The sequence below is a fragment of the Mandrillus leucophaeus genome, unplaced genomic scaffold (genome assembly GCF_000951045.1).
Source record: "Mandrillus leucophaeus isolate KB7577 unplaced genomic scaffold, Mleu.le_1.0 Scaffold207, whole genome shotgun sequence".
NCBI lineage: Eukaryota > Metazoa > Chordata > Mammalia > Primates > Cercopithecidae > Mandrillus > Mandrillus leucophaeus.
The window spans coordinates 1,014,494-1,023,307 of record NW_012102110.1 but is presented as its reverse complement, the minus strand read 5'-3'; the positions used below and the strand labels follow the sequence as shown (position 1 = coordinate 1,023,307).

At 37.1% G+C, this 8,814-nt stretch overlaps 1 pseudogene; it reads right to left on the bottom strand.

The window, feature by feature from the left end:
- Positions 1-4,265: 4,265 nt before the first annotated feature.
- Positions 4,266-5,578, bottom strand: LOC105539565 (annotated as a pseudogene).
- Between the last annotated feature and the right edge of the window lie 3,236 nt (positions 5,579-8,814).

Here is an 8,814-nt window from a genome sequence, read left to right as displayed (position 1 = left end):
TTTTTTGTAAATCTGGTAGAATTTGGCTGTGAATCCATCAGTTCCTGGGCTTTTTTGGTTCATAGGCTATTTATTACTGTTTCAGTTTCAGAGCTTATTATAGGGGTCTGTTCAGGGAATTAGTTTCTTCCTGGTTCAGTTTTGGGAGGGTGGATATGTCCAGGAATTCAGCCATCCCTGCTAGGTTTTCTATTTTGTGTGCATAGAAGTATTTGTATCTATTTCTGTTGTTTATTTTTATTTCTGTGGGGTCAATGGTAACACTCCCTTTGTCATTTCTAATTGTGATTATTTGGATCTTCTCTCTTTTCTTCTTTAGTAGGCTAGCTAGCAGCTTATTATTTTTTTAAAAAAAACAACTGGATTCATTGATCTTTTGAATAGTTTTTCATGTCTCAATCTCCTTCATTCAGCTCAGCCCTGATTTTGCTTATATCCTGTCTTTTGCTAGCTCTGGAGTTGATTTGTTCTTGCTTCTCCAATTCTTTCAGTTGTGATGTTAGGTTATTAGTTTGAGATCTTTCTAACTTTTTGATATGGACATTTAGTGCTATGAATTTCCCTTTCAACACTGCCTTATCTGTGTTCCAGATATTCTGGTATGTTTTATCTTTGTTCTCATTAGTTTCAAAGAACTTCTGGACTTCTACCTTAATTTCATTATTTACCCAAAAGTCCTGCATGAGCATGCTGTTTATATTTCCAAGCAATTATATGGTTTTCAGCAATTTTTCTTAGCCTTCACTTCTGTTTTTATTGTGCTGTGGTCTGAGAGTGTGTTTGGTATGATTCCAGTTCTTTTGCATTTGTTGAGGATTGTTTTATGTCCAATTATGTGATCAATTTTAGAGTATGTGCCATGTGGTGATGAGAATAATGTATATTCTATTGTTTTCAGATGGAGATTTCTGTAGAGGTCTATCAGATCCATTTGGTCTAATGTTCAGTTCAGGTCCTGAATATCTTTGTAATTTTCTGCCTCAGTGATCTGTCTAATACTGCCAGTGAAATGTTGAAGTCTCCCACTATTATTGCATGGAAGTCAATGTCTCTTTGTCTCTAAGAAGTTGCTTTATGAATCTGGGTGTTCCTATGTTGGGATCATATATATTTAAGATAGTTGGTCTTCTTGCTGAATTGAATCTTTTACCATTATGTATTGCCCTTCTTTGTCTTTTTTTATATTTGATGGTTTGAAGTCTGTTTTGTCTGAAATTAGGATTGCAAACCCTGCTTTTTTCTGTTTTCCATTTGCTTGGTAGCTTTTCCTCCATCCCTTTATTCTGAGCCTATATGTGTTATTGCATGTGAGATAGATCTCTTGAAGACAGCATACCATTGGGTCTTGCTTTTTTATCCAGCTTACCACTCTGTGCCTTTTAAGTGGAGGCATTTAGCCTATTTATGTTCAAGGTTGGTACTGATATGTGTGGATTTGATCCTGTCATTGTGTTGTTAGCTGGTTAATATGTTGGCGTGTTTGTGTGGTTGCTTTATAGTGACACTGGTCTGTGTGTTTAAATGCTAACATCTTACAAAAAGTATTTTTCATCATTTTATCTCTATATGTTTCATTCTGTGTAATCTCTGCTGATGTATCTTCCAGTCCTCTGTATCTTTTTTCAGCTACATTTAGTCTAATTTTTATGACTATCTTTTTCATATGTAGAAATTCTTTTTTTCACAGTCATTTCCTTATGACTTAGGTTTCTTCTATATCTTTAATAATTAAAAACTTTATATATTCTTTGAGAATGCTCTTTTTATTCAATTTTCTTGCATTAGAGATTGGTCTGTTAACCCAATATTTGGAGAGCTATTCATCCTGTTTTTTTTTTTTTTTTTTTTTTTTTTTTGTGTGTGTGTGTGTGTGTGACTGCTGATGCTGTCTCATTTTGTATCATTTTCACATATATGGTTTGTAATTTATTTGTTATGATCTCATCTTCAGTAATTATTTTTCCTTACCTGTGGGAGTCTATACTGCAACCTGAAGTACAGAAGAGCAGTTTTACACCTGCTTTTGCTAGGTACTCTAGTATGTTTGTGGTCTTTTAATTTTTTGTTTTAGGAATTTATACAACATGCACATGGTATAAATTTAAACTCCAAACCCATGTGTGCCATATGCCTGGTGTTTCTATCTTTCATGGAAGCCTATCACTCAGAGTCCTAAGAAAATATAGGCCTCCTCTGGTGCTTCTTTAGGGCACAGGGCAGAATTATTCTAGTTGCTGTTTTACTCAGAGGGTATCTTTCTTAATACTCTGGATGTAGGCAGTGGTCATACTCTGACATCTTCATGTCATGTGGTACTTGCATCTAGTTTGGTTGTAAAACTCCAACCGATGGTCTGTAGGATCTGTTCAGCCCAGTATCTCCTCTGGTCTTCTCGATATTGGATCATGAATGGGCTGCTCTGGCTTTAAGTTCCCTCTTCATTTCTGAACTAGAAATTTCTCATCTGCATTTGAATTCCCTTTTTATTTTTATTTTTTGAAGGGAGTGAGTGGTTACTCATCATAGCTCAGTCTACAGGTTGTTAGAAATAGAAATCTCTAGATCTTATTAATTTTTAGAACCCAGAGCCTTTTAATAATCTCTACAGATAGTCTTTCACTTATGCATTCGAAATTAAGATATACTTACTCACATATATACATTTATGCACACCTTATGAGAATTATATATGTATATTTGTGTGTGTGTGTGTGTGTGTGGTTGTATTTAATTATGTTGATCTTTCCCCTTTCTGAAAAGCCACTGGTTGAGGCTTTCAGTCATTGGGTTTGTACAGACATAGAAAAGCACACAAATAGGGCAGCTCCTGCACTATGCAGGCCAGCTGTTCCTGCACCAGCCAGCTGGAGCCCAGAAACATATAGAAGTCATAGGGACAATCCATTACTTTGAGTAGTATAAATGTCAGGACCCTTAGGAGCCTTTGATATATAAAAAATGTCTACCATATGATATTTAGCAAACTAAATGGCTAGGATGCAGACAGACACTCAAGACAGGCTCTGATGTGTGCTGGCTGCTATAACACTCTAATAGAGCAAGGACACATATGCTTAGTTTGTTTTTAATGTCCCCTTCTTGTATCCTTCTTTCTTTAATAATAATTCCTTCTAGTACACCCTATGGTCACATTATTCTTTATGCTAACATGTAAATGATAGATCACTTTGATTTATCTATTACTTTGTATTCAAGCTGAGGTCTTAACAAAGAAAGGAAAGTATTATTATTTCATGTCTAAGTATACCAGACACTATGGAAACTGCTAGGCTTTCCATTTAGTTAGAGGTCATTTGTTGAGTCCCACAGTATGCCACTGGATTCAGCTTGCTAGTATTTTGTTGACGATGTTTCATCTATGTTCATCAGGGATATTGACCTGTGGTTTTTTCCTGTGTTTTTATCTGGTTTTAGTATCAGAATCATACTGGCCTGGTACAACGAATTTAGAAGAATTCCCAGTTTTTCAAGTTTTTGAAATTTGTGTCCTTTAAAATTTTGATGGACTTCATCAGTGAAGTTATCAGGTCTTGGGCTTTTATTTGTTTGGAAGCTTTTTATTAGTGATTCAATCTTATTGTTTGTTATTGGTCTGTTTGGGTTTTCTATTTCTTCCTAGTTCAATTTTGGTACATTGTATATGTCGAGGAATTTATCCATTTCCTCTAGCTTTTCCAGTTTGCTGGCATATAGTTATTTGTAATAATCTCTAATAATTCTTTATGTTTCTGTGGTATCAGCTGTAATGTATCCTTTTTCACTTTTGATTTTATTTATTTTGGTCTTGTATCTTTTTTCTTCATCAGTGTAGCTAGTGGTTTGCAAATTGATTTATCGTTTCAAAAAAATCCCTTCATTTTGTTGATTGTATGTTTTTTGTTTCTATATTGTTTATTTCTGACTTGATCTTTATACTTTCTTTCCTTCTGTTAATTTTGGGTTCAGTCTGTTTTGCATTTCTGCTTCCTTGAGATACATAGTTAGATTTTTTATTTGAAATATATATTTTTCATGTAGGTGTTCATTGCTATAAACTTTCCTCTTAGAATAACTGCTTTTGCTGTATCCCATATGTTTTAGTATATTGTGTTTCTATTTTCACTTCTTTCAATACATTTTTGGATTTTCTTTTTAATTTATTTATATACCTTTTTGTTTTCTCACTGCCTCTTTGATCAGATCTTTATTCAAAAGAAGTTGTCGAAAATCATTTGACCTTTATGGAATAATCAAATTTAAAGAGTTTATGCAGCAGGCTTCTTTTCCTCTGTAGTAGGTTTCTTTTCTCCTGGCTTCTTTTCAGGGGCTGGTTTCTTGGTAGCTGCTGCCCTTTATCCCCACCAGTGGCTTCTTCTCCTTAACACCAACAGCAGCCTTCTTTCTTTTTTTACCTACCACAGGCTTCTTTCCTGCAACCTGCTTCTCATCTGATTTGGCTTCTAGTGCTGTAGCTGCTGCTACTGCCTTATCCACCCAGAGCTTGTGATTCCTGGCCTGGTGAAGAATGGCTTTCTGGCTCATGGTCTTTGTGTATGAGTGTAGCTTCAATGTGGTTCTCAGGTTTTTCAGTTAAGTTCTTCTTTAGGACTCTGATGAATCTCATTGTGTGGTGCTCAAAGGGCTCTTTGGATCTCTGGGCTTTTCAAGATTCTGCTAACATCTGTATTGATCATCTTGTGCATGGGAAGATTGTAGTTACTCTTGGGGAAAGCAGCTTAATGCCAAGTGCCATATAATTCATCTAACTTCTGGAAAGCACTTTTGGTCCAAATGCAGAAATGTCCCACATGCCCACCAGGAGCAAGCTTCAAAATGTTCAGTTTGCTTACATTAAGCAGAGTAATTCCAGGGATGCTTCTGAAGGCCTTGATGATACCATTATCCTCATTATAGATGATGCAGGGGTCCCTGCTCTGGATTCGGTGACGGTTTCTCATTTTGCTGTTGCCAGCTCTCATTTGCTGAGAGGCATAGACCTTTTTGATATCATTCCAGGCTTTAAGTTTCTTAAGAAGCAAAACAGCCTCCTTGATCTTCTTGTAGCCTCCAACTTTATCTTCGACTACCAAAGGAAGTTCATGAACTTCCTCAATATGATGACCTTTAGACATGACCATACTGGTAAGGCTGAGGCAGCCAGGGCAGAACAGATGGCATATAGTTTTTGGGTTGTGTTCACTCTATGATGCTAATGGCATCAGGTTTTGGTTGGTGCAAACATTCTGCCTCCACAACACATGTTTCCAGAAGCACCCTGGCCACAATGGTGAGTCCCACCACCTTGAACTCTGGGAATTTGAGCCACAGCTCTGCCAGTACCCAAAGACTCAGCACTGGTCTGATGACCTGCTAATTCACTGACAGCATAGAGCTGTCTGTTGTTTTTGTGCAAGTCGGTGTGAACAAAGTTCACAATATCTTGTCAAATAGGAGCCTTGAATACAACAGGCAAAGTAACATTTTTGCCAGAAGACTCCCACTTTTTGGAGTACACCGATATCAGTGAGTGAGCACACGTCATGGCGGAGAGAGGAGACAGTCATGTTCCTCTCAGCCCAGCAGCTGCCACAGGAAAAGGACTACCTCTTGTTTAATTTCCAAGTATTTGTACAGTTTCCAAAATTACTCTTGTTATTGATTTCTAGTTTTATACAAATGTTATCAGAAAACATACTTGATATGATTTTGATTAAAAATTTTTTTGACACTTGCTTTGTGGCCTAACACATGGATTTTCATGAAGAATGTACCATGTGTTGATGAGAGGAATGTGTATTCTACAGGTATTGGATAAAATGTTTTGTAAATGCTATTTGGTCCATGTGGTCTATAGTGCAATTTAAATCTCATATTTCTTTGCTGACTTTCTGTCTGGATGATTTGTCCAATGCCAAGAGTACAATGTCAAAACTCTCCAAGTATTTTTGTACTGAAGTTTATGTCTCCATTTAGAACTAATAATATTTGCTTTACATATCTGGGTGCTTCAGTGTTGGATGGATACAAACTTATAATTGTTATATCCTCTTGCTGAATAGATCCTTTTATCACTATGTAATAACATCTTTGTCTCTTTTTACAGTTTTTTACTTAAAGTCTATTTTATCTGATATAAGAATAGCTACCCCTGCTCATTTTTTATTTTTGTTTGGATGGAATATCTTTTTCCATTCCTCCACTTTCAGTCTGTGTATATCTTTTTAGACGAAGTGAGTTTCTTATAGGCAGCATATATTCGGGTCTTGCTTTTTTATCTATTCGGCCAGTTTATATCTTTTAATTGGGGAATATAATCAGTTTTCATTGAAGGTTATTGATACATGAGAACTTACTCCTGTCATTTTCTTAGTTGTTTCAGGATATCTTGCATATCCTTTGTTTCTTCCTCTTTTATTGTTTATTTTTATAGTTTGGTGGTATTTTTGTAGTGACAAAAGTCGACTCCTTTTTCTTTTTTTCAAATTTCTGTATCTTTCTGCTACCGAGTTTTATACTTTTGCATGTTTTATAATGGTAGTCATCATCCTTTTACTTCTAGATGTAGGCCTCCCTTAAGCATTTCTTGTGGGGCCAGTCTAGTGGTGATGAATTTCCTGTTTGTTTGTTTTTTTTGTCTAGGAAAGACAAACTTTGCTGGGTATCGTATTCTTTGCTGTTGTTTCTCTTTTAGCACTTTGAAAATATCATCTCATTCTCTCCTGGTCTTTAAGATTTCTGCTGAAAAATCTGATATTAGTCTAATGAGGATTCCCTCCTATGGAACTTGACATCTTTTCCTTGTGATAAATTTTACAATTCCCTTGTTGTCTTTGACTTTTGACAGTTTGACTGTAATGTTTCTTGGACAGGATCTTTTTTGGGTTGAATCTATTTGGGACCTTTAAGCTTCCTGAATCTGGATACCCATACCTTTCCCAAAACTTGAAAAGTAGTCACTTATTAATTCATTAAATAGATTTTCTATGCCTTTTTTAATTTCTTCTTTTTCTAGAATTCTTATAATGCAAATATTTGTTCACTTAATCATGTTCGGTCAGTCTCATAGACTTCCTTCATTATTTTTTATCCTTTATTTTTTGTCTGACTGGCTTATTTCAGAAGACCTGTCTTCACATCCGAAATCTTTCTTCTGCTTGACTTTGTTGTTGCACTCAACTGTATTTTTTATTTTATTCATTGAATTCTTCAACTCCAAAATTTTTGTTTGGGTCTTTTCATATCTAGTTCTTTGCTGAATTTGTCATTAAAATCGTGAATTGTTTTCCTGATTTCATTGAATTTTTTATCTTTATTCTCTTGTATCTTGCTTAGTTTTCCTAAGATTACTATTTTGAATTCCTTTTCATGCATTTCATAGATTTTCTTTGCTTTGAAGTCTGTTACTGGAGAATTATTCTGTTCCTTTGGAGGTATCATGTTCCCATGCTTTATGGGTCCCTACATTGAAATCTGGGTGTCTGCTGAAACAGTTACCTCTTCCAATTTTATCTAGTAGATTTCATAAGGAAAGACTTTTTTTTTTTTTTTCTGTAAATGCATCCTATAGTATCAGTTGGGTAAAGTATTTTGGCTTTGGTTATGGGTGAGCACAGTACTGTAATCATGTAATTTTTTTTTGACTGTAATCAATGCCAGCAGTATCTGTGAGTGCCTCAGTGGCCAAGACTGGGTGTTTGTGGAGGCAGTGGTATGCCTTTACTGCAGATGGGAGCCACTGGAAAGGCTATTTCTCATGCCTTGAGGGGAGTGAGTGTTGCTAGGTGTAGCAGCTCCTTAAGTCAAGGGTGTGGCGTCACTGGTGGTGGCAGGAGCTGGGCAGCCTGGTCCCTGGTTTCTGGGGCACATGCAGTACGCAGTGACTCTGGTGGTGAAGGGGACAAGGTTGCTTACAGTGGTGGGCACTAGGCAGGTAGGTTTCAGGCCCTGGGGAGTGTATGCATTGGCTCCCCTGGTCTTGGGGACAGCCTCCCCACTGTGCTGGACTGGCTGTCCCATGAGGTTTAGGGCACTGTGTGAGTTTAGGTGCTAGTGTCACATCTGTACTGCTGGGTCAAGCTGGGGTCATGGCATTGCATCTTTTTGTATGGATATGGTAGGATGACAGCAGGTCCCATGATGTGGAGGTGCAGGAGATTTGAGCACCAAGGCAGGATGCACTCAAGCAATGGCTCTGTTTTCAAAATGGCACCATGGCACAGCAGCACTGGTCCCAAAGCGATCCAGTGTGAGTTCCTTCACTGAAGTAATATAGCTGTGTTGCTTCCATGCAGTTCCCTAAACTGGCTCAAGGCCTAAGAGAATTGTGAAGTTCTCCTGTAGTTAGAATTGCAGGTATTCATGTTAGTAATGGGGACTTCTGGGACTGCCTGCTTACCTTTCCCCTATAATAGGAAGTGTCTCTTAGTTCCAAGCCAATCCCACCTTGTCACTTTACTTCCTTCTTCATGCTGCTATCTCAAATTTCCATGTTTCAGAGGGTTTTCATCTTTTCCTTGCAGAATTCCAGTGCTCTCCCTTAGACACTCTACTCGAAGTACAGTTATTTATTTGTTGTTTTGGTTCTTCTTTGTAGAGGAGATATGCATTGGGCACCTCTAGTCAGCCATCTTGATGACATTACAACACTGGTTCATACATTCATACATACCTTCCTACATACATTATTGAATGAATGTATGAATTGCCAAGCAACATTGAAGGTGGAAACTGGAGATTTGCAGATGCATCAGTATCCCAGGGTGTGGTTTTACTCCATCAGTATTTAAGATGGGAGGTGGAGATCGATCTAAATCT